Source organism: Esox lucius, chromosome 16, assembly GCF_011004845.1.
Source record: "Esox lucius isolate fEsoLuc1 chromosome 16, fEsoLuc1.pri, whole genome shotgun sequence".
In the NCBI taxonomy this organism is placed as follows: Eukaryota; Metazoa; Chordata; class Actinopteri; order Esociformes; family Esocidae; genus Esox; species Esox lucius.
Genome location: NC_047584.1, coordinates 28,335,309 through 28,362,571, shown reverse-complemented (window position 1 = coordinate 28,362,571; position 27,263 = coordinate 28,335,309).

Sequence of the window (27,263 nt, the reverse complement as noted above, 5' to 3'; positions counted from 1 at the left end):
CAGAAATACGCTAATACAGTCACACTGAACACAGAACTACGCTAATCCTGTCATACTGAACACAGAACTATGCTAATACAGTCACACTGAACACAGAACTACGCTAATCCTGTCATACTGAACACAGACCTTCGCTAATCCTGTCATACTGAACACAGAACTACGCTAATCCTGTCATACTGAACACAAAACTACGCTAATCTTCTCATACTAAACATAGAACTTCAATAATGCAGTCCTAACAATCACCAAGCTCACTACTGCAGTCGTACTGAACACAGAACTTCATTAATGCAGTTGTACTGAACACAGCTTCACTAAAACAGTCATACTGAATGCACAACTTCACTAAAGCTATCATACTCAACACAAGACTTTAACAATGCTTTTGCAATGATAGTATTTCCCACCCACATAATACATACACCTCTCATTTCCAAAAATCCAACCAGCTCTGCCATACATTTAATGTGATCGGTGAAAAAAAACACCAATTAGTGGAGAAAAAAAAATCTGAATTGGGCTGCCTGAACGCAGTCTTAGAGTTTGTTTTCATGCTCCTGCCAATCCTGCTTTTAACAGCTGAGTGGCTTCATGAACCTCCCGGTGGGTTACAAGGGTCTGGATGTATGAATAGTTATGATGGCAGAGTCGGAGCACAGAGAGCACATTGTTGTGTGGTCAAATTCATTCTGTTTGGTTGTAATTGCACGGTTAGCTAGGGAAGAATCTGGGCAAACAGTAGATAAACACTTGTATGTTTACTGCTTCAAGCTGAATGCGGATCAGTAAACAGCCGGCTATCATCCAAGCCAGTCCAACCATGCCACACAGTGAGATTGTCCTCTGTAGGTGGAGCGTCCTGGGCAGTGGTCCTGCGTGTTTGACCAGTGGACTCCTCCACTGACCGGGACTCTAATGACAGCTCTGTCACGAATAGCCGAACTGAAGCGTCATCTTACCTCTCGCGGCCGTGTTAGTGTGCCCCCAGGACCAGGAGAATGGAGACAGTCGCAGCGTGTCAATATTCACCTGGCTCTACAGAGGCCTTTTTTTAATAAGGGCCCGCAATCCAAATTCCCCCTTAAATCACTTCATCGCGCACTACTTTGGACCAGGGCCACAGGGCTTAATGCACCGTGAAGGGAATAGGGCGCCATTTGGGCCCTGGATTGGTTTTATGGGAACAAAGGTGATCCCTGTTCCAGATAACTCCAGTCCCTGTCCCCTCTCTGTATGGTCATTCACGCCTTGTATTGATCATCCTGTTGTATTGTGCAGAACAGTAGGGAGGGCTAAAAAACGACAGCAGCTCAAGCATGTATGCACGCACACACACACACACATCCACACATGCACAAACATGCACACACATGCACTAATGTGCACACACACACACACACACACACACATACAAGCGCACGTGCTCCACTTACTGAACCCAAGTTCATGGTATATGTGTATTCCTTCCTATTTCCTATGGCAGTGCGTGTTTAGTAACATAAGGTAAATTAAATCAGCTGGCAGATGGGTGCTTTACCAGTCAGTTAGCCTTTAGATAATGGAGGCATTGACTCTGCATCATAAAACGGATGGCTTGTTTATACATTCAGCTGAAGGAGATCAGCCAGGTTAAATAAATGAAACCCCATTTGTCAGCTGGTAATAAATGTCTCCCCTTCAGCAAACAGCTCTGTTTGGCTTAATAAATAGAGGGATGTAACAGGGTCTGCGATAGGGTTACAGCTCTCCAACGCCCGTTTTCACCTCCGCCTGCACACCGTGATAAGTAGCAAACCAACCAAGCCTGTAATTACAATCTTACAGAGAACCCGGCCAATCTGTGTATAAATCTCACCATCCAATTACAAGATGTAATAATTTTTCAGTCAAGCTGGTAATGAGGTCTAATACTCATGCATGTGATAATCCCCCCTGGATGCTGACTCTATCAGATGTTGGCTTTGTAATTAGACTGGCACAAAATCATTATTTCATGTTCAGCGGAAAAATGAGGTTGGTGGGGAAGTTAATTTTCTCCCTGCTCTGTGAAGCGTAGACAACATTTTAATGATTTAATCATTACCACGATCCCGTCTGCCATTGACCCGTGTTCCGTTGCACGGGGAAACATTTGCACGTTTAAGAGTCCCTGATACGTGGTGCAGCTTGCCAGGTAGGCACCTTTTTTATTTCATAATTATGCCACAATAAAACTATTATGCTAATGGAGGGGGAATCTATTTTGTGATGCTGCAGTGTCATTTAACAGCTTTCTGCAACATAAATCACGGTTTTAATTGAGAGTGGTTAACATTTCCATGTTATCGCTTGTATTTTATTGCGGTCTGTTTTTTGTCTATATTTTTTATTTTTTTTACGCTTCCTGGGAGCAATGACCCCAGTGCTGTGGAGAAAGGTCACCCCCAGTGAAAGATCCTAGTGTCTGTATCACTGTGTGTTGTTGATACTACATGGTGTGACTGTGTTGTAATACTCTACCTGAGCAGACACCACTGTTTCCTGCCAGAGCAAAGCTAATTCTCATATGCAGACATTAACTGTAAATCTGTATTGGATTTTATATGATGCATGTCTCAGGCCTGCGGTCAGACGTATTTGGAATTATCTCAGCTCTCCAAATCTAAGCAGTTGCAAACACTAGGAGGAAAGAAGACAAGCAATATATTTTTTTAGATAGTTGTCTCGTACCCGACTGGCAAGAGCTAATCCAGTCTAGAGGAATGTTTCTTCCTGGGTGTGTTTTGGAAATATCTCCTCCAGTTCAGAGGACTGTTCGTGTTTTCAACAGCTGCCACAGGGGCCATGGTTATGGGGTGTTTCCAAAATTTGACTTACAGCACAGAGGGCATTGTTCCAAATGTTTCCAGTGCTGTGATATAAAGAGGTTCCATGAACCCTGTGGTTGCTGCTGGTTTTCTCTACTGTTGCGCAAAGAGGTTCCACACACCCTGTTGTTTCTACTGTAACATAAAGAGGTTCCAGAAACCCTATGGTTACTACTGTAACATAAAGAGGTTCCATAAACCCTATGGTTACTACTGTAACATAAAGAGGTTCCACAAACCCTATGGTTACTACTGTAACATAAAGAGGTTCCATAAACCCTATGGTTACTACTGTAACATAAAGAGGTTCCATAAACCCTATGGTTACTACTGTAACATAAAGAGGTTCCAGAAACCCTACGGTTACTACTCTAACGTAAAGAGGTTCCACAAGGCCAGGTAGATGGCCTGACAGATAAAACCATTGCTTACAAGATGTCATTTGGTTGATGAAAGCTGGGCTGGACATAAACAATAGGTGGCAGTGGTGTCAGGTTCAGTAAAATATAGTTTTGGTGTCAGGTTCAGTAAAATGTGGCACCAGGTGATAAAATCTGATCTGAGCTGCATCGAGGTCAGGAAGCCCATGGAGCATAATGTGATCTGCCCGTTAATAGAGATGATTGATTATAGCTGTTGCTCTCAGTGTGAACCATGAGGGATTAAAGACATGATCTGTCTCTCTCATAAAGCGTCGGATGATATACAGACCGCAATATACATACTCACCAGGCAGAAGAAAGGTCATCCTTTCTGACAAATGTTTCCCTAATATAAAAATCCTACCACAACTGTCATAAAGCATGTGTTCTGATGGAGGTTGAAAAATGACACCCAGTCAAAACACAGGACTAATGAAGTTTATCTGATGTCAGTGAGGACAGTAAAATAAGGGCAATCTGAACACTAACATCATTCCTGTTAAAATCTGAAAACTGGCATAATCCATGTCAGAATTTGAGTACTAACATCATCCATTGTTGTGGAAAAAAATCATAAAATAATAATAATTTATTGCTTTAAAATACACCACTCCAGAAGCCTAATGGACTGAAATGGAATAAGGCTTGTGTGAATGAAACTACTTTTTTTTTTTTTACTGAGGTACAATGAAAAACAAATCTTTCCCAGGTTTATGTCCGTCTGGTCGTGGATGATCCACCGTTGCAGAGGGAAAGCCTTATGTTTTCTTGGTGGTTTGACTAACACTCACCAAGCACTGAAGCCATACAGTCATTCACCTTCTAGGGATGGATGGAGTTTTAACATCAAAGCAGTAACATTTATTATTAGAGGACCAGTCATCTTTATTACAATTATACAGTTATTTTATAGGTACGTATAAATCTTGTTCTGTTACATTCTAATGCATACCATATCACCACATCTGACATTCACGGCCATATTTGTTTAAAATGTAATATTAGTTGTGGAGCTCTCTCTATAGTGTATATAAATCCATTGACTCTATCCATGTATGAGTCCATGTAATTGTCCTTTTTTCTCCAAGTCAGTATGTACGCTCTGAGAAGGTTTTGAATTCCAGAGTGAGTGTACGGTTGTGAAGCAGCCCGAGAGCCTTTTACATTTGGCCATTTCCTATTAACTGTTATTTAAATGTTGTCAGTCAAACCCTGTGTGCATCTGCCATCCATGTCATGTGAAATTTATTTATTGAAAGTTTTGGTCACACATGAAAAGTTGAGCAGATGGTGCATCCACACAAATGCAGAGAGGGAGAAAGAGAGAGAAAGAGAGAGACTGGTCCTGACAAAGAGCCCCCCCCCCACCGTCCCCTCCTCCCGTCTATAGCTTTATGTGGTATCTTTATGTCTGCCCATCTCAGGACAGCAACACTCTTGTTTTGCCATTTTAAACAGATATAATCAGTAGTGTGTTAAACAAGAGTGGATCTTTTATGCATTGGTTGTTAGGACACGTACATCGGCGCTGTAGATCACTAGAATAAACAACGCCGGCTGATTCCATTACAACAGCCCGGCCTCTTTTATCTGCCTGTGACATCATTTCAATCAAAATGTAAAATAATCCAATCCAAAAGATGCAACGGGCAAGATAGGATACAGACTGCTGCACTTAGTCGTTTAATAAAAAACACGAGACGTTCTCCGTGTGACAGGTCTGAGGAAGTCCTCGTTCCCAACTCCATTACCTGTTATAATAGTGTTCACACACAACTCCACCGCCACGATTGTCCATTATTTTTTATTAGTCAAAGTTGTTTTTGGAGGATACAGCCTGGTGCTCTTTGGCTCATTTAATTAACGGCAGCATGCAATTCCTCTTCCCGGCGACGTTTCTCTTTTGTCTTAGCAACAGCAATCACCATGTAGCATCACGCTGGAAGGAATTGAAAAGGCTTCCTGGGCCGCATTAATAGGAAGTTGATATAAATGTTCTAAATTATGGATTTGATCACAATAGGATACAGGCCACTGCACTTTAGCCGCTTTAATTAACAAAAGCAGAATAAACTTTGACAGAATATTTGGACTATTCTTGAGAAGAGGGATTTCCTTCAATAATTATGTTAAAGAAAATTGAATGTAGGAGAATGTAAAACATTGTAAATAATAAGGTTTGTGCTATCTACACCAGCGTAATCTAACAGAATGCAATTAATTTAGGACACAGGCTGCTGCCCTTTTTACTCATTTAATTAACGGCTTGTGTGTTTTGTAGAGGTTTGAATATAAAGGCTTTCACCCCCTTGTCAAACCTGAGAAACTGGTGCTACTTTCACTTTAAGGTATGTTTTTCTCACATCATGCATCAGGTTATAGTACACTTCACTTATATCATGTAATACCACACCTTAGTTACATTAGGTTAGATCATCCTTTAGTTATATCAGGTTAACTCACACCTTAGTTACTTCCTGTGCCATAAGCGTTAAGGCATGAGTGGGTGTGGTATATGACCAATATACCACAGCTAAAAGCTGTATCCAGGCACATTATGCCAAATAACAGCTTTTAGCCATGGTACTGTATGTTGGCAATATCACAATCTCCCAATATGCCGTATCACTCTTATATAGCAGTAACCAACACAATTATAGCAGTTTAAAGTGATGCACTGTCATATCTATGGTATACGGTCACTTTCATATCAGGTGGTTCAAATCCTGAAAAAATATTTCATGCAATATCACACTTTAACCTCAGAAACAGAGGTTGGAATTTAAACCATACTAATTTGGATTTAAAACCTACTGGAGGGTGGCTCTTGAAACCGGGTCGGGCACCCCTACATCAGATCATGCGTTGGTATTTATATTACATGTGAATTGTGTGTTGTGTATTTCATCATGTGTAGGTCTGTATCAGGTGTGTTTTATGTCTGCATTGCTTGTTTATTTACCATACAGGTGTGAGGGCACAGGGCTTGCATTGATTTGTTTTCTTCTCTAACAGTAAAGTTAGCTCAAACAGGGGGGTGTGGGGTGGGGGAAATGTGTGTGTGTGTGTGGGGGGGGGGGGGTGCATCGTTTTCTCCCCAAACTAGCATTTTCTAATTCATCAGCAGGTTGACAGATGAGTCCTGCCGGAGAATATTACAAAATGTCTCAAATCTCATATATATGCTAATGTTATGCTGGTGGAAGCTGACTGGTGGGTAGAGTAGGGTGGTGTCTAGGTAGCGTGGCTGCCATCGTTTTAATCTGCCGGGACCATTGAGAGAAGCAGAGCAGACCAGTCATTCTGTACTCAACAACTTATGATCAAACGACAGAGTTAGAAACGGAACAGTGGAAGACTGAGAGGTTGAGGAAGAGACTTGTTTTCTAATTTAGCCGTTGTGTAATAACAAATAACACTAACTCGGTTCCATGTTGAATTAGTGTTGTTGCCGTTGTTTATTTATGGTGTTGCATTATAGTTCAATTGGCTATCCTGGTGATTGATGACATGTTGCTCTCTGCATGAATGCATAATGCGCTCCCGTTAAGAAGGAGCTTGTTGTAATGGAGATATTTACTTTGATAAATGTATGTGTGTGTGTTCAAAACTCTTCTCTACTCAGCAGAAAACAGTAATGCTGTTCTGTATGTTAGTTATTCATGTGACTGTCCTCTATGAATTAATGTGTGACAGTTACGGTGAGCAATTCAATCCACTCAGAAATTATGCAATGTAAAATATTGATATCATTTGACAGTCTATATTGTGGAGCGGCAATAAACACTAAGACAGTGATGTATCCTTTCAACCAGAATAAAATTACATATTATAGGCAATAAAAAAAAAAAACACAAGTTTAGATTCAACTTGATGTAAAGCATTTCAAACAAGTGCTCTTGCCCACGATAATGGCCAGCATTATTTACAGATATCACTGTTTGTCAAACTCTAAATTACGTTCTCAGATTGCATGTCAAGCATTGATTATGTAGAGGCATTTGCCAAAGGAGATGACTGTGGATACTGAGTATTAAATACACGGTCTCATCCCTCAGTCTTACCTTCCGTTTGGGAACAGATATGTCTTTAGGACGGAACCTGTCTATGCAAAACAGTGCGGTAAGGATGATAACATAATCAGTCAAAGCGGATGATTCCCTGCTCTACTGAAGCCTGAGATGAAGTGTTAATGGCAGCAGAGCTGAGGCTTTATTTTTCATAAATTACACAGTTTGAGATAAAGCCTTTGTTTACAGATGGGGTGGATGGGTTGGCTCTGCTATGGCAGATGTGTTGGTTCAACCCAGGTGGAAGGTTCTGTTCCCCCCTGTTGGAAAAGCTCGGTTCCGGCTAGATTGACGTGTTGTTTCAGGCCAGGGGGAAGAGTTGGTCCAGCTGAATGTTTCAGCCCAGGTAGAGTGGTTGGTTTAGCACAAGTAGAGGGGTTGTTTAGCACAGGTAGAGGGGTTGGTTTAGCACAGGTAGAGGGGTTGGTTTAGCACAGGTAGAGGGGTTGGTTTAGCACAGGTAGATGGGTTGGTTTAGCCCTGGTGGAGGGGTTGGTTTAGTCCAGGTGGAGGGGTTGGTTTAGTCCAGGTGGGGGGTTTGGTTTAGTCCAGGTGGAGGGGTTGGTTTAGTCCAGGTGGGGGGTTTGGTTTAGTCCAGGTGGAGGGTTTGGTTTAGTCCAGGTGCAGAGTTTGGTTTAGCCCAGGTGGAGGGTTGGTTTAGTCCAGGTGCAGAGTTTGGTTTAGCCCAGGTGGAGAGTTTGGTTTAGCCCAGGTGGAGGGTTGGTTTAGTCCAGGTGCAGAGTTTGGTTTAGCCCAGGTGGAGGGGTTGGTTTAGTCCAGGTGCAGAGTTTGGTTTAGCCCAGGTGGATGGTTTGGTTTAGCCCAGATGGAGGGTTTGGTTTAGTCCAGGTGGAGGGTTTGGTTTAGCCCAGATGGAGGGGTTGGTTTAGTCCAGGTGGAGGGTTTGGTTTAGCCCAGATGGAGGGGTTGGTTTAGCCCAAGTGGAGGGTTTGGTTTAGTCCAGGTGGAGTGTTGGTGTTGCTGAATGGTTATATAACCTACTTAAAGCCTATACAATGTATACAAACATATGTAACATATATTAATCTATATAATTACTAACACGTATGTGACTTATTTGAAATTAAACAATAACACTACAACAGAATTTACACTTAAAGGGTTAACTCTCCCTTACACTGTCTACTAGCAGTATAGAATAAAGGGTTAATTTTACCCAACACTATTTACTAGCAATAGAGTTCAATGCATTCATTCGCCTCAACCCTGTCAGAAACACTGTCAACGATCAGTAGAGTTTCATTAGTTAACTTCCCAACCCTGTGTCCTAGCGATACAGTTGAACTCTTCCCAAACCTGTGAACTAGTGAAAGAGTTTAACTCTTCCCAAACCTGTGAACTAGTGAAAGAGTTTAACTCTTCCCAAACCTGTGAACTAGTGAAAGAGTTTAACTCTTCCCAAACCTGTGAACTAGTGATAGAGTTGAACTCTTCCCAAGCCTGTGTACTAGCGGTAGAGTTCAACTCTTCCCAACCCTGTGTAAAAGCGGTAGAGTTCAACTCTTTCCAACCTTGTAAACTAGCGGTAGAGTTGAACTCTTTCCAATCCTGTGTAAAAGCAGTAGAGTTCAACTCTTCCCAACCCGGTGTACTAGCGGTAGAGTTCAACTCTTCCCAACCCGGTGTACTAGCGGTAGAGTGTAACTCTTTACAACCCGGTGTACTAGCGGTAGAGTGTAACTCTTTACAACCCTGTGTACTAGCGGTAGAGTGTAACTCTTTACAACCATGTGTACTAGCGGTAGAGTGTAACTCTTTACAACCCTGTGTACTAGCGGTAGAGTGTAAAGGGTTGATTTCCCACTGCTGTATCCATCTTAAGCTGACAAACCTGTTACAGTGGCCCTGCACGGTCACCATAAACATCAGGATTAAACCCTGCCGTGTAGCTCTCCTCTAACCCTGTTTAGCTACAACCACTACCCGGTAAACACCTTCTTAAACATTTTATGAAGAAATCAAATTGAATATAGTTGCATTTCTATGGCTTTGCAACGCTGGAGAAAGCAGAGATTAAAAAAGTATCTGTTGTGTAGCGGATGCTGCCGAGGAGGTTGGCAAGCTCCCAGAGGATTATGGGAGGTGGTTTCCAACAAGGGCCATATCCTGGTTGATAAACCTCTTCCTGCTTACCACGACGACTGCTTGCCCCACTGACCCACATGGCTGGGTGAATGAAAAGGAAAAGAAAATGAGTGACAAGGCAGGTTTCTTGTGCTTTATCTAATTCTTTCACCTTTTCCCTGCCTAACACATCTCATTGGGCTTTATTGAGCAAACTATTGAAATGTTAGAGTTTTCTCCACACATTCATTTAGTGTCGGATGTGTTTGAGGGCTTTCGGCTTCGACCCCACACTAAAGCACACCAAAGGCATTACTTACTCCCAAATGGCAGTCTGTTCCCTTCACATTACAAAACCAGGCCTCGCAATGCCAACACATACAGTACACTACGAAGCCTCAGAGGACACATCTAGACATCACAATACACTACCAGGCCTACCAGAACATATCAGACATCCCAATATACTACCAGGCTTACCAGAACACATCCAGACATCACAATACACTACCAGGCCTATCAGAACATATCCAGACATCCCAATATACTACCAGGCCTACCAGAACACATCCAGACATCCCAATACACTACCAGGCCCTCCAGAACATATCCAGACATCACAATACACTACCAGGCCTACCAGAACATATCCAGACATCACAATACATTACCAGGCCTTCCAGAACATATCCAGACATCACAATACACTACCAGGCCATTTTGATTGTCCCCAATTAGAGGCAGCTGCCCCGCATTGCCTCTAATTGGGGACCCTATTTGAGTTGTCCTTTTGGCTCCATGTGCTGTGGATCATTGTTTGGGCCAGTTGTGTCTATGCCTCAGTATGTGGTTGCGCCTCGCCTTCTGTTGTTTTGGTTTACAGAGAACATTAAAAGGATGTTACCCTGCTCTCGCCCTGCGCCTCGTGTCTCTAGTCTTCCTTCGACCGTGACATAAGATTCTGGGCAAGGGTTAAGGGTAAAGGTTAGGGTTAGGTTAAGGATTAGGGTTAGTGGATAGTTGGTTAATGTGTTAATCCACATAGCGTCTAAGGAAACACATTTGGCACTCTCGAAATAAAGTGTCAGCGAGTGTTCGTTGGCGCTGAAGCTGTAGTCGGTGTACATTTGAGGTATATGCATGTGGTAAAGGTATCAGTGGAGGTTTGGGATTTGGCGAGTCCCTTTCCTACATCCCCTCCCTCTTGTGTCTTTTTCACAGTGTTTAACAGCCAGTCGTCCCGCTGCCTGCTCCACTGTAGCTCAGAGGGAGAATGATGATGAATGGGGTGACTAGGGGGATAAGAACACATCAGGTTTGGTCTGTCTGGGGATTGGATAAGTACTTGAGCAGAGCTGTGACCTGGTGGCTAGGGGCCGCTTGGTCTGGTTGATTTATAAACTGTCCAAGATTAATGCTGTTTTAAGTGGACAAGGCAGGGCCGGGAGACCGCTCAGACAAGACACGGCTGGGTGGTGAGACTGGCTCCTCGGAGTCAAATCTACGGCCTGTTAATCGTCACCTTTTTACTCTCCTTAACACCTTGATTGTGTCCTATAGGTCAGGGCCTAGCAGTTCAACAGTTCTGGTTCATCCTAACCCTAAACCTTAGCCCAGGCCTACCGATACCGATGGGCAAGCTGGATGTAGTCTGATTGAAGGCACCGTGGTGCTGTTCAAATGGGTAACAAATACAGCATATTCCATTAAACAAAACACTTCATATATGCGCATACTGAACCAGCACAAATAACCAGCCTGTATTTAAAACATAGTGGACTGAACCAGTCATCAGAACCAGCCTGTAATTAGACCATAGTGGACTGAACCAGCCATCAGAACCAGCCTGTAATTAGATCATAGTGGACTGAACCAGCCATCAGAACCAGCCTGTAATTAGACCTTATTGGAAAGGGAAGATTAATTTGTTTAGAGGTAATTGTTCATGTTGGTCAGAAACGTTAGCATCACCACTGGCCTGTTTCAGGAACCTGACGTGGTGGAAATTAACTCAATTATATAACTTAAATTTAGGAAAAGATAAACCGTTTTTTTAATTAACTTGAGGCATTTATTTAGCAAAATGCAATTATAATTCACGTTGTGGCCCTGACTTCTTCACTGATACTTTGGATCCAGATTTCTATGAAGTATATATTCTGCGTACAGTATATGTAGAGTACATTTCTCAACACAGATGCCTAATCTAGATCCATTAATACTCATGCCATATTCAGTAGGTTTTGCAATTATAATAATATCAATAATAATACTTGTATCAATACAGACCATGTATAATGAGTCATTTGGTATCAAATACCTGTTGAGATTATAAATATGTATATATGTATGTATGTATGTGCGTACATACAGTATATCCTAATATAGCAAACATATATTCAGACAATATAATGTATGCATGAATTGTATATTTTCTGAGTGAAATATGAAGTATGTATGTATATTCACGTTCATGTAATGTTATAGCAAATAGTCATTCAGACTATACATAGTTTTACATCTAATATTTATTTAACTTATAAGTATAATAACTTATGATCTATTCCGGCTATTTTTAATAACATCAAATATCTATGAAGGCTAGATAACATAATTATTATATTATTATAAACTATTATTATATTATATTATCTAGTTAGGCTACATATAATAAAATATATATTATCTATTAAGGCTTTATTTAATAACATATCTAATATCTATTCAGAGGAACGGCATTGCTTCAGGTCGGGAGGAAAGGATGTTTTCAGGTTATTTTACATTATAAAATCTATTTTTCCGAAGGTTGTTAAACTTTTTCTCCCCCTCCTCGCAGCAAGGTGAGATTGACAGGCGGCTCTCTGGGTCTGAGACGAGGGGGTTTGAGGTTTGAAGGTAAATTTGCTTCAGCAAGTTGTTGCACCTGCGGGAAGGCAGCGAGAGATAGTGGGGGGGAGGAGGGGGGGGTGGGGGCTGGTGAGGTTGGGGCCTGTGAGGGGAGTCTTGACTGTGCAGTGGAAATGGCAGTGTCAATTAAATATCACTTTCAATTTCCCTGTTTTAAGATCCCAGGGCTACTAAGCACCAATAATTCTGGCCTCCTACCTTGTCTGGTGGATGATAGATTATGCCCGTCTCCTCCTATCAAAAGACATTTACATGAAAATAAGAAAACAAGTCTTTGTTTGAACGGAAGCGAATCGGGGGGAAAGCGATCCACACCCAAATGTGATTTTCACACAGAAAGGAGAGATTAGTATCGGAGTGCTGAGAGATCTGTCTCGTCTGGTTGAGTTTGGGAGTGAAACACAAAGTGGTGACTTATTTGGATGTTATTATGAAGCTGGTAAATTATTTCCACGGTACGCTGATGCGTGTTGTTTCCACTCCAAGGCAGAGATGGGGAAGATATGCAGTGCTGCAGATTGTGTCTTTAACAACTCTGTAACAACCAATATGTGTTTCCCCCAAGTTTCCTCGCATTCCATTGTCCTCTAGCAGTTTAAAAACAGACACAGGGATACCGTCAAAAGTCTGTATCATTTATTCTTAAGTATGAATTAAATTAAAAGTATAAGGCTTTGTGTTTTGTAATTTCTTTAGGAAAGGCCTGTCATTTTGTATAGTATATAATTAGGTCTGTAATATAGGAGAAATGTGATTATCTTGAATCAGAAAGCATTTACATTTCAGCGTTTCATTATTTTTTGGGCTGAATGTTTGCATAGAGGTAGAGGATGTTATTGGTATAATCTGTTTATGATCAACCAAAAGACCTGGTCCAACACACAGTGGAATGCAATCAAGACAACCTGGCGCCTGCTGCAGCTGCATGACCATTTTTATGGTCATGCATCTGAAGAGACACCCTTTATAAGACCAAAGCCCCTGAAAACATACCCATGAAGCCACACTCCTTGAGGCCACATGTCTAAAGCACCCCTAAGGCCACGCCCCCAGAGAAAGGATTCTGTATTTAATTATCTTACTCTCTCTGGTTATATCCTGTAGGTAGTAGTGTGTGAGTTTTTGTGTGTCTTTGTGGTTGTGATTTGAGAGCATGCACATCCAGGTAAGCGGTTAAGAATGCATATAAAGTATCAGTTGTCAAATGTGTTACTCTGCATTTCTGTAGCCAAAGCTCAGGTGTCAGGTTATGCTTGTCCCTGCATCCCCTGTTTTCTTCATAACCCTGAATCTTCCTGTAACCCACGTATCTCTCCATATCTCCTGTATCCCCCCTTATTTCTCCATATCTCTCCATATCTCCTTTATCTCCCCATATCTCTCCATACCTCCTGTATCTCCCCATATCTCTCCATATCTCCATTATCTCCCCATATCTCTCCATATCTCCTGTATCCTCCCTTATCTCTCCGTATCTCTCCATACCTCCTGTATCTCCCTGTATCTCTCCATATCTCCTGTATCCCCCCGTTTCTCTCAATATCTCCTGAATCTCCCCGTATCTCCTCGTCTCTCCATATCTCCTGTATCCCCCTGTATCTCTCCATATCTTCTGTATCCTCCTGTATCTCTCCTGTATCTTCCTGTATTCCCCCGCCCCTTTGTGTTCCTGCATGCTTGGTTCGTCCAACAGACTCCTTACTCCAGGAATCCCAGCTCTTGGACTGGTGGCTGAAGCTGGGGGAAATCCCAAAAGGCAGCCCCTGTGTAGTGAAATGCTTTTGACACTGTCTCTGGGGACTTATAAGGAATAGAGTGCCATTTAGGATGGCTCAAGACCCTGGACAAAGGAAACTACAGTATTGTGTCCTCCTGGTGATAAGAGAACATACCAGGCAGAGCATGTTCATTTAATTAAAAGGATGCTGCATCTTAATAAGCTGGCCCTGATGAGACCTGGTCTGATGAGGTCTTGATGAGCTGGTCTTGAAGAAACCTGGTTATAGACTAGACAGTCTTGATGAGCTGTTCTTGAAGAAACCTAGTCTGAGACCGGAGTATCTTAATGAGCTTGACTTGATGCTGTAAAGAGGTGCAATTTAAGCTTCCTCTCACTGATGGAATAAGATGGTAACATATCTATAAAGGTATGTTATTAAACACAACACTGCCTTTTAGTGGTGGTTCCTGAGCTCATCACATTATTTAACAGCCGACTGGTCGCTTAATTGTACATTTTAATAAGAAGAACTGCATGTACAGTCTATTACACAGCTTACATTAATTCACAGTTCATATTCATAATTTAACAAATTGAAAAAAATCCTGAAATCCCAGCTGGAGATGCATTTTATGGGCTTGCATGCTGTCGTCCTGGAACAAAGGCAGGGAGTTGGTCTCCATACTGGGTTGGATCACACATATTTTGTTGTTCTCATGAACTTACAGATATGAGAGTGGAAACCTATACTGTAGCTTTGCCATCACCAACGTATCAGGCTCACTGTAATTTTACCTTCATGAACATATTAGGCTCGCTGTATTCACAGATATATTAGGCTTGCTGTATTCACAGATATATTAGGCTCGCTGTATTCACAGACATATTAGGCTTACTCTTTTTGCATCCGCCTCTAAGTTGAGATAATATGTGACGAGGGACAGAGAGAGAGACAGAGAGAGAGAGAGAGAGACAGATAGAGAGACAGAGAGACAGAGAAAGAGACAGAGAGAGAGAGAGAGAGACAGAGAGAGAGAGAGAGAGAGACAGAGAGAGAGACAGAGGGAGAGAGAGACAGAGAGAGAGAGACAGAGAGACAGAGAGACAGAGAGAGAGACAGAGGGAGAGAGAGAGAGACAGATAGAGAGACAGAGGGAGAGAGAGACAGAGAGAGAGAGACAGAGAGACAGAGAGACAGAGAGAGAGACAGAGGGAGAGAGAGAGAGACAGATAGAGAGACAGAGAAAGAGACAGAGAGAGAGAGAGACAGAGAGAGAGACAGAGAGAGATAGACAGAGAGAGAGACAGAGGGAGAGAGAGACAGAGAGAGAGAGAGAGAGAGACAGAGAGACAGAGAGACAGAGAGACAGAGAGACAGAGAGACAGAGAGACAGAGAGACAGAGAGAGAGAACACCGTAGAGCACTAACGGCAATCAGATATAGACATTTCTCAACCAGGCTAGTTTCATGTGATCGAAGCGTGCATACGTTGAATGGCGCAGATTAGTCCTGGCCAAATCTCCCGGTGCACCTTTAAGGTATTTAGTGAACTGAGAGAGGAACACTGGGCTATTTACCCTGTGTAGCTTGAAGTGTCGGTGTCCAATAACGCCTGTCTGCTCTGAACCAAGGTCAGTACGCCGCGGGAACAAACGAGTTGGCCCGTATCTGTCTGTCTGGGAACACTGTGCTATTGTCCTGCTCTGTGTGTGAGCAGCGATAAGCCAGCCACTAATACCAAGCGTAAGACACTAATAAACAAACGGTGTTTAGATGGGCTGAATGGGAGCAGCGATGCGGAAGCAGCAGAAGCTGTAGTGGAGCCTCAATGGCTTAATCTGCTGTTATTCTGCATTCTCATTCAAGATGAGATTATGAACACGGAAGGAGCCCACTGAACACCCCCAGAAACACCCCAACATGAATGATCCTCACATTCCGCTGAGCATGTTCACATTCACTGTGTAATATTATCAACGCTTAGCATGTGTTAGTAATCTTTTACATCCGTTTTTTTCCCCAGTGTCTCTGGTGAATTTTGCCATCAGGAGAGGGATTATATTCATTCTCTACTAATATTGTTTCTTTTTTTGCATTGTTAGGTCTTTGCATTTATAGGGAATACCTCTTTTGTTTAGAGATCAATTCAACAACCAACCAAAAATCTGATGAACATGGGACTGTAAATATTATCTACCGGGATTAGAAGTAATTGGCCTTTCTATGCCTGGACATAAGGGACTTGACACCAGGGGATGACATCATGACACCAGGGGATGACATCATGACACCAGGGGGTGACATCATGACACCAGAGGATGCAATGACATCATGCGAAGTTGGCAACTAGAGGGCAGCCCTGTTTATCTGTCACCACGCTGTTCCCTGAAGACTCATGCACACACACACACGCACACAGAAACACACGCACAGAGACAGTCACGCACACACACACACACTTTCAAAGCCTTTATCTCCAATTTTGACCATATGAATTAGATGGTTGGTCAACATTGATTAACTGAACAATTGCTTCCTTCATTACTGACATTAGTCCCAGTACTACCCTTGTAGTTGTCAACATGTCAACTTGTCTGAATTAGTCCACTTGGTTTATTTGGCGGGAGAGGTTTGGTGCTCCGTATCCACATTACCAGGATGAGCATCCCAGTGGCCTGATCCGGCCGCCAGCCGTGTGTGGACAAGGCAGGCAAGTGTTAAAATGTATTGGTCATTGTCGTGGTGGAGAAGCCAGAGCCGAAACAACACCGTTCTTCAAGGCAGTGATTCATCAGCTTTTTCCCAGAGCCTCCTGGGTCAAGTTTGTATAGTCCCCTTAGGTTTTCAGATGCTCTGTTTCTTCCCCTCTCAGCGCCGCTATAGTGTCGCAACGTGTCTACATTTACTTGTCGTGTTTCTGTGCATGGTAGATGGCCTTTAAGGAGAGGTGCCCCAATAAGTCCGTATTCTTGTTTTGTTGGCTCATATTCTCTGTTTTCATGAACTCTGCCCTGTGCCATGGCAACGCCAGGAAGAATGTTGCGCGTGAGTGACAGGCCTATGGAAGGCCTCGTCCCAATGCGCATTTCAAACACTTTCGGGGACAATGGCCTTCGCTGTGATTGAATTAATGAGCTATCGCGGACTGTCAGAAGAGCACACATACTTTACATAAACCTGATTATCTGTGCATGGCAGGAAGAGGGGAGAGCGGAGGGAAGTGGAGGCTTGTCTTTCACTGGGCACCTCCAAAGGAAGCATCAAAGTGCGGGTCGAGGCTTAGGGAGGGCTGTTCTGGCTACGTTGCCCTGCCCTGTGCCTCCTGCCTCGTCTGCTTAGCATAAATCAACCATAGGGCTTTAACAAATCTATTCAAGGAGCCCGGGGCCCCAGAACAACATAGTTTTTCACAAGCCGCCACCTCCAGGCAAGACATTTTGCAAGCAGCTATTGTTCCGCTTGAACCGTGTTTAGATATCCTTGGTCCCCAACCTCAGCCGGTCCGCTCTGGCCATATTGAGCATGGAGAGTGACACCGAGAGTGACTGCCAAGACTGGCCTAATTTCAACCAGCTATTGAGACAAGAAAAAAGGGGATAGAGGTGGTGGGACTGCTCACCAGATCAGCTAAAGGAGCCCTCTGAAACGTGAGCTAATTCTCTATTTAATCCTTTTAGACGTTTTTTTTTCTTCTCCTCCCCTTTTTTTCAGAGGAGTGTCAGCAGAAGTAACTGAAGAGATTCATCCAGTTGGCTGAGGACTTGCTAAGAGCTGACTGTGTAGGTTGTTGCTTTTAGGAACAGCTTGGTTGATTTCTGGGCTGTCAAAAGTCATCTTTGTTAGCTTCAGCTGCCAATGAATAGCAGAGGATTATGGAAGAGGCGTGTTCTCAAGTGGCTGTAGGTGGGCCGCGCCTCGAGTGCTTCTAAAATCACAACATTACCGCGGAGCCATTGTTTATAAACTCTCCGTTATGCATATCAGATACCCGCAGATCCCCCTCAATGTATAGTCGAGAGCGCGTATATCTGAAAGATATAAATTGGTCCTCACGCTTCGAGGTTCGGGAACATAAATTGGAAGAGCTTTGTGTCAGTGAGTAATATACTTAGCATTATTCATAAATAGCAAAATGAACACCTTTTGGTGGAGGCTGGGCTGTATGAGGCTGCCTCAGGAGTTACATATGGGCTAATGTGGCATTTTATCTGCTCCCATTGTGGTAATATATATCCCTGGGGCTGGTTCCTGTGTCTGTCATTGTACCGATAGAACAAAACAAATGATGAACGGAATAATGTTGCTCCGATGGCTGCACTGCTTAGCGCCTTCAGCTTGTTATTGCACTTTTTACGCGTTTGACTCCAGAAGATACCATATGAAATATATAGTTAGCCAGAGGGGAATGTTTGTTTTTTGTTTCAAAGTCAAGTCAAAGTTTATTTGTCGCATGCACAGTTTAGCAGGTGGAATTACGCGTGCAGCAAAGTGCTTGTATTGCCAGCTCCCTCAGTGCTGGAAAAAAAACAAAAACATTCCTGTGTGTGAACATATGTTTGTGAGTTGGTGGCCAAGCTGGTCAGTCCTGGCTGTGAGAATCACCTCTTCTAGGGGTTAATCATGTCCCTGGCAAACCCTCTCTGTGGTCTCAAATCGGTGGCTTCTCTCAGCAGCCTAGAGCACAGCTGGAAACATTGGCTCTGAAAAGCTACATTTCTCATTTCAGTCTAAAGGCTGCAGTTGAGCTTGTGTTGTTCACTATGGTCCACAACTAGGACTCCTATTTATAAATATACACAGTGCTTGACAAATGTTAAAATTTTTGGGAATCAAAAATGTAACTGTACATTTGCAGTTACATTAATCTTAGGTAGAGCAATAGCTTTAATAATTTGGTGTGTATTGACCACATTTGAAAACAGTGATTGATTTTAGCCCATTTTTCTTACCACGTTAGCTTCAGGTCATTCAGATTGGTTGGACAGTACTAGTGGACTTTAATTTTCAAAGTGTGTCACAGATTCTTAGTGGGAATGAGGGCAGGACTTTGGCTGTCCTAGTGAAGGACAGTCAAATGTATGTTCTCAAGCCACTCCAATGTTGTTTTGGCCTTTGTCCTGCTGATGGGTGAATTTCCTCCCAATATTTAACAGTGGAAAGGAACAAGTCTTCATCCAGTAATCCTCAACTCTGTGGCTCCTTCAAAGTGATTGTTGGCTTTCTTGTTTGAGTACTGGGATTTAAGGGACAGGCTATCCCTGCCAGTGCCTGGGTGGCATAATAGAGCTTCCACTGCCGGATTATTTATCCAACTGTATATATTTGTATCCTTTTTGTAATATGTGCATTTATATTACTATATCACTTCTGCCAAAGTTTGTTGGTCTGAATTTTCCTTTAGATTCACAGTCTCTCCAATGATCCTGTTTTGGGGCTTTTATCCCAAATTTGGGACAGCTACTTTAATGGTTCACTGGTGTAGGACAGTATGATAGTATGATATGATAACTGTGAAAGGAAATTGCGGGCAGTATGATTACTGTGAAAGGGCAATTTCCTTTTGTGTAAATCGTGAAACGAGATGTTTCAGTGTTGTATTTTTCTTATGACTCCAACAATATTAATAAAAAGAATACAATAATTGATTTTCATTGTGTTTTTTCTTTTAAAAATGAAACAAATCAAAATGTACATCATTAATTCAGTAATTCAGTTTTATATGTGTATACTATATATACTACCATTATATATACCATCATATATATATACTACCATTCAAAACTTTAAGATCGTTTAGAAATGTCTTTGTTTTCAATATTTTGTTATCCATTAAAATAACATCAAATTGACCAGAAATAAAGTGTAGAGATTGTTAATGTTGTAAATGACTATTGTAGCATAAAATGGCTGATATTTAATGCAATATCTATGTAGGTGTACAAAGGCCCATTTTCATCAACAATCAGTCCGGTGTTCCAAAGGCGTGTTGTGTTTGCTTATCCAAGTTTGTCATCTGAAAAGGGTAATTGATCATTAGACAACCCATTTGCAATTATGTTAGTAATGCTGGAAACTGTTGTCCTGATTAAAGAAGCAATAAAAGCCTAGTTGAATATCTGGAACATCAGCAATTGTGTGTTCAATTGCAGGCTCAAAATGGCCCCAAACAAATACATTTCTTCTGAAACTCATCAGTCTATTCTTGTTATCGGGCCTGAGAAATGAAGGCTATGCGAAAAATTGCCAAGAAACTGAAGATCTCGTAGAATGCAGTGTCCTACTCCCTTCACAGAATAACGCAAACTGTCTCTAACCAGAATAGAAAGAAGAGTGGGAGGCCCCTGTGCACAAGTGAGCAAGAGGACAAATTCATTAGTGTCTAGTTTGAGAAACAGATGCCTCACAGGTGCTCAAATGGCACCTTCATGAAAAAGTACCAGCAAAACACCAATCTCAATGTCAGCAGTAAAGAGGCGACTCTGGGAGCTGGCATTCTAGGTAGAGTTGCAAAGAGCCATAGCTTAGACTGGCCAATAAAAATAAAAGATAAAGATTAGCAAAAGAACACAGACACTGGACATTGCAAAATTGGGAAAAAGTGGATCAGACAAAGTATGAGGTGTCCGGCTTACAAAGAAGAACCTTTGTGAGATGCAGACCAAAATAAAAGAATTGCAAGACCATGAGAGTTGGCAGTCATGTTTTTCTTATTTATTGTGTTACGTTATGTGTATGTACTTATGTATGTACAGTGGATATAAGAAGTCTACACAACCCTGTGAAAATGCCAGGTTTTTGTGATGTAAAAGAATGAGACAAAGAGACATAAAATTACATGTTTTTGCTTTAATTGAAACATTGAATTTGTTTTGTTTGGTCGTGTTTCTTTTTTTTAAGTTCTTCTGGCTAGTTAGACATTGATGTTCACACACTTTGCATTGACGTTGATCACTTGATGAAGTTGATAGATGGAGTTGATATGAAAACGTAAACACATACTGTAATTCATGTTCTTACTACATCTACAGTGGCTATAAAAAGTCTACACACCCCTGTTAAAATTCCAGGTTTTTGTGATGTAAAAGAATGAGACAAAGATAAACCATGTCAGAACTTTTTCCACTTTTAATGTGACCTATAATGTGAACAATTCAATTGAATCTTCAATCTTCGAGGGGGAAAAATGAAAAATAAAAACCTTACAATAAACTGGTGTGCACACCCTCTTATAACTGGCGATGGGACTGTGTTCAGAATTAACCAATCACATTCAAACTAATGTTAAATAGAAGTCATTACACACCTGCCATCATTTAAAATGACTCTGATTAATCACAAATACAGTTCAGCTGTTCTAGTAGGATTTTCCTGAAATTTTCTTAGTTGCATCTCAGAGCAAAAGCCATGGTCCACAGAGAGCCTCCAAAGCATCAGAGGGATCTCATTGTTGAAAGATATCAGTCAGGAGAAGTTTACAAAATAATTTCCAAAGTATTAGATATACCATGGAACACAGTGAAGACAGTCATCATCAAGTGGAGAAAATATGGCACAACAGAGACATTACCAAGAACTGGACATCCCTCCAAAATTGCTAAAAAGATGAGAAGATAACTGGTCAGGGAGGCTTCCAAGAGGCCTACAGCAACATTAAAAGAACTGCAGGAATTTCTGGCAAGTACTGGCTGTGTCCTATATGTGACAACAATCTCTTGTATTCTTCATATGAATGGGCTATGGGTTAGGGTGGCAAGACGGAAACCTTTTCTTACAAAGAAAAACATCCAAGCCCGACTGAACAAAAATGTTTTGGCCATAATTCTAAAAGGTATGTTTGGCGCAAAAACTACACTGCACACAACCCAAAGAAAACCATACCCACAGTGAAGCATGGTGGTGGCAGCTGTTTGGGGCTGTTTTTCTTCAGCTGGAACTGGGGCCTTAGTCAGAGTGGATGGAATTATCAACAGTTCCAAATACCAGGCAATTTCGGCACAAAACCTTCAGGTGTCCGTTAGAAAGCTGAAGATGTTTTTTCAATTGGATTGTTCACGTTATGGGTTACATAAAAGGTGGAAAAAGTTCTGACATTATTTTTCTTTGTCTTATTCTTTTACATCACAAGAACCTGGCATTTTAACAGGGGTGTGTAGACTTTTTATCCACTGTATATATATACATACACACACATTTATATACAGTGGGGAGAACAAGTATGTGATACACTGCCAATTTTGCAGGTTTTCCCACTTACAAAGCATGTAGAAGTCTGTAATTTTTATCATAGGTACTCTTCAACTGTGAGTGATGGAATCTAAAACAAATCCAGAAATTCACATTGTATGATTTTTAAGTAATTAATTAGCATTTTATTGCATGACATAAGTATTTGATACATCAGAAAAGCAAAAATTAATATTTGGTACAGAAACCTTTGTCTGCAATTACAGAGATCATACGTTTTCAGTAGTTCTTGACCAGGTTTGCACACACTGCAGCAGGGATTTTGGCCTTCTCCAGATCCTTCAAGTTTCGGGGCTGTCGCTGGGCAATACGGACTTTCAGCTCCCTCCAAATATTTTCAATTGGGTTCAGGTCTGGAGACTGGCTAGGCTGTGTGTTTAGGGTCGTTGTCATGCTGGAAGACCCAGCCACGAACCATCTTCAATGCTCTTACTGAGGGAAGGTTGTTGGCCAAGATCTCACGATACATGGCCCCATCCATCCTCCCCTCAATACGGTGCAGTCGTCCTGTCCCCTTTGCAGAAAAGCATCCCCAAAGAATGATGTTTCCACCTCCATGCTTCACGGTTGGGATGGTGTTCTTGGGGTTGTACTCATCCTTCTTCTTCCTCCAAACACGGCGAGTGGAGTTTAGATCAAAGCTATATTTTTGTCTCATCTGACCACATCACCTTCTCCCATTCCTCTTCAGGATCATCCAGATGGTCATTGGCAAACTTCAGACAGGCCTGGACATGCGCTGGCTTGAGCAGGGGGACCTTGCGTGTGCTGCAGGATTTTAATCCATGACGGCATAATGTGTTACTAATGGTTTTCTTTGAGACTGCGGTCCCAGCTCTCTTCAGGTCATTGACCAGGTCCTGCCGTGTAGTTCTGGACTGATCCCTCACCTTCCTCATAATAATTGATGCCCCACGAGGTGAGATCTTGCATCTTGATCTTCTTCCATTTTCTAATAATTGCGCCAACAGTTGTTGCCTTCACACCAAGCTGCTTGCCTATTGTCCTGTAGCCCATCCCAGCCTTGTGCAGGTCTACAATTCTATCCCTGATGTCCTTACACAGCTCTCTGGTCTTGGCCATTGTGGAGAGGTCTGTTTGATTAAGTGTGTGGACAGGTGTCTTTAATACAGGTAACAAGTTCAAACAGGTGCAGTTAATACAGGTAATGAGTGGAGAACAGGAGGGCTTCTAAAAGAAAAACTAACAGGTCTGTGAGAGCCAGAATTCTTACTGGTTGGGAGGTGATCAAATACTTATGTCATTCAATAAAATGCAAATTAATTGTTTAAAAATCATACAATGTGATTTTCTGGACACACACACACACACAAGTGTATTTCTATACACTCAATGTGCCTTTCTTTACCATGAAAGGCAAGTTAACTGAAAGGGAAATGACACTCCCTATTCTGTCTCCAGGCCGTCATAAGGCATAGTAAATTAAATAGTAAATTAAATAGGGGAGAAAGCTCTTGACTTTTATTGTTGTAGGTCCTAATTATAATTCACTGGACCAGACCTTTTGTGCCATGGAGCGCTTCATTTGCAGTTTGCCTGGGCAGATACATTAACTCCAGCAAGAGCCTTTCATTAGGCTGCTATTAGTCACCGCAGATTGATCAATATATCATGTATAGAACATCTTGAATAAGGACGTCTGGAGGCTTTGTGGGCCTGCAGATAATGACTTCTTTATTCAGAGCCGCTTGTAGGAACATAGAGATAAACCCAAGACGCTCTGCCGGAGAATGAATCTCACAGATTATAAGTGGGGGAACTGAGAAAGCATAAAGAGAGAGTTTATTGTACTATGCTGAGAGCCAAAGTACGTTATAAAGATCTGAGAGTAAAACTGGCACCTTTCTCTGCTGCCATTTAAAAAGGAATCCATCCTTTCTCAGAGACTCACAGTGCGATTATAACTGTATGGTGAGAACAAGTATCTCCAAGTTTACAGGCTTCAGTATATAGGTATCACCCTCTGACAGCCTTAATTCTCCTGTGAGGTTTCATCTACATATGTTAAGATGTCAAAACACTCAAACACACTCATCATATTTTCTCGCACAGTTTCCCCTTTGTTACAAGAGGATGCTGTCAGGCTCCAGAGATAGTGTGTCTGTGTGTTGTGTTGTGCTGTACCTCCAGAGATAGTGTCTCTGTGTGTTGTGTTGTGATGTACCTCCAGGGATAGTGTCTCTGTGTGTTGTGTTGTGATGTACCTCCAGGGATAGTGTGTCTGTGTGTTGTGTTGTGCCTTACCTCCAGAGATAGTGTGTCGTTGTGTTGTACCTCCAGGGATAGTGTGTCTGTGTGTTGGGTTGTGTTGTACTTCCAGGGATAGTGTGTCTGTGTGTTGTGTTGTACCTCCAGGGATAGTGTGTCTGTGTGTTGAGTTGTGTTGCACCTCCAGGGATAGTGTGTCTGTGTGTTGTGTTGCACCTCCAGGGATAGTGTGTCTGTGTGTTGTGTTGTGCCTTACCTCCAGAGATAGTGTGTCTGTGTGTTGTGTTGTACCTCCAGGGATAGTGTGTCTGTGTGTTGTGTTGTCCCTTACCTCCAGAGATAGTGTGTCTGTGTGTTGTGTTGTACCTCCAGGGATAGTGTGTCTGTGTGTTGTGTTGTGTTGCACCTCCAGAGATAGTGTGTCTGTGTGTTGTGTTGTGCTGTACCTCAGGAGTAGCCTGCACGGGGAAGAGCCTGATAACATTTGTTGTTGGAATGAGATTTGTGCCTTCCCAAATCCCTAGAGGGCGGTAGTACAAATGTTTTATATTCAGGAAACACTTGCCTGTGATAAGGGCTGTGATCCAATGGGCTTTTCAGTATTGGAGGGGGAGGGACTGTCAACTGAAATGGGAGGGAGCAGCAGAGGGCTCAGTCTGGCATGGCTTTATTGCCTCACTGGTGCATAGATCAGCCTCTCAAACAATTAAAATGTGACGTATGGATGATTAACTCTTTATTGTTTCCTTCGTTTTGTCCTGTCCCATTGTATGAACTTGCGTTGCTGGCATTTCCCCAAACCAATAGCTCTATTCGGATTACAATTAGAAACAGTGACTTTCCTTGTCTACCAGAATAACATGCAATCCGTTATAGATAGCTGCACGTGGAGCAGTTTCCACAAATACTGTAGCTGTGACATATCCAAGAATCATGCATCCAACTGTTTCCAGAACAGGTACATTAATTCAGATGTCCCCGCCTCATCCCAAAAAAGAAGTCCTTCCTGTATGCGTTTGCTCCGTGGTGCTTCGTGAGTTGAAATGTGGTATTTACGGCCATACCTGCCCCGGCTGACAATGTTTTTCTCACCAGGTGAGGCCTATAGGGGCCAAATGGCAGCAGACAGTGAAGTAGAGATATACTAGTACACAAACTGCCCACAGAATGAGGTGGAAACTGAACTGTGTTTCCTAATCTCCTGTCCAAAAACTGTATGTGGGCACATTAGAGATGTATTTCCCTCAGGTCACATCGATGCACACTGACTTATAAATCAAACACTGATAAACTCCTGTATCTGTTAGGTGAAATTCCTCAATGTGCAGATTGTAGATTTGTCACTCGGTTGCCATGAGGAAAAGTAAACCCATGGGGCACAAACAACAATGTAAACACAACCTATTTTCATGTCTTTATTTGTTTGTTTCCTTTATTGTTACAACACTGCACGCGACTCACAATATAATACTAGAATGGCTTTTATCCTAGAAAAAGTAGTTTGTTGTACTTTTTCCCCACACCTCCTTTGACAATGAATAATAAAGCCTTTCATATAGAATCGAGAGAGACAGATAGACAGAGGCAGACACACTGAGAAATAGGGAGACAGAAAGAGAGAAAAGAGAGGGAGAGAGCAGCTATGTCAGACCAGTCATATTGACTCCTACTCCTGTTTCTGTTCTCTCTCTCTCTCCCTCTTGTTTCCTCTCTGAGTTCTGACCTTTAAGACATGTCAGTTTGAGAACGATGCACTCCAAGAACTCTATCCCCTCGCCGGGGGAGCAGGCCGCGTTTAAAACTCTCTGCTGTAAACATTTCCTTTCCATCTCTGTTAGCTAACAGGCAGCCGGCAGAACATGGAGGGAGACTAAGAATGCTGCTAAAGCCAATCAGAGACCTTTGTTTAGATTTGCTTTAATATACTATCCTGCTGGTTCAATTGGGACTGTAATATAACCCATTAGAGCTTGTAGCTGAGAGTATCTCTGTACAGCAGAGGAATTACAGAGGAGAAGACAGGACTCAGCAGCAGAGAATGAGAGGAGAGTTCTCTGTAGTAGAGGAGAAAACAGAGGAGAGGACAGGACTCTACAGTAGATGAGAAAACAGAGGTGAGGCCTGTACTCTACAGTAGAGGAGAAAACAGAGGAGAGGCCTGTACTCTACAGTAGAGGAGAATGTGAAATGAGAGGACATCCACAGAACACTAAGCTAATTAAACATAAAGGGTCCATACTCCCAGAGGTTCTGTTTCTTAGTGATTCAGTGGTTCAGTCTCCCAGAGGTTCTGTCTCCTAGTGGTTCAATGGTTCAGTCTTCCAGTGGTTCAGTCTCTCAGTGGTTCAGGAGTTCGATCGTTCTGTGGTTCAGTGGTCCAGTCTCTCAGAGGTTCTGTCTCTTAGTGATTTAGTGGTTTAGTGTCTTTGCGGATCAGTCTCTCAGTGCTTCAGTCTCTCAATGGTTCAGTTTCAGTGGTTCAGTCTCAGTGATTCGGTGGTTCAGTCTCCCAGTGGTTCAGTCTCCCAGTGGTTCAGTTTCTCAGTGATTCAGTCTCCCAGTGGTTCAGGTGTTCAGTCTTTCAATGGTTCAGTGGTCCAGTCTCTCAGAGGTTCTGTCTCTTAGTGATCTTGTGGTTTAGTGTCTTTGCGGATCAGTCTCTCAGTGGTTCTGTCTCTAAGTGGTTTAGTCTCCTTTTGGTTCCGTCTCTCAGTGGTTCAGTATCCTTTTGGTTCC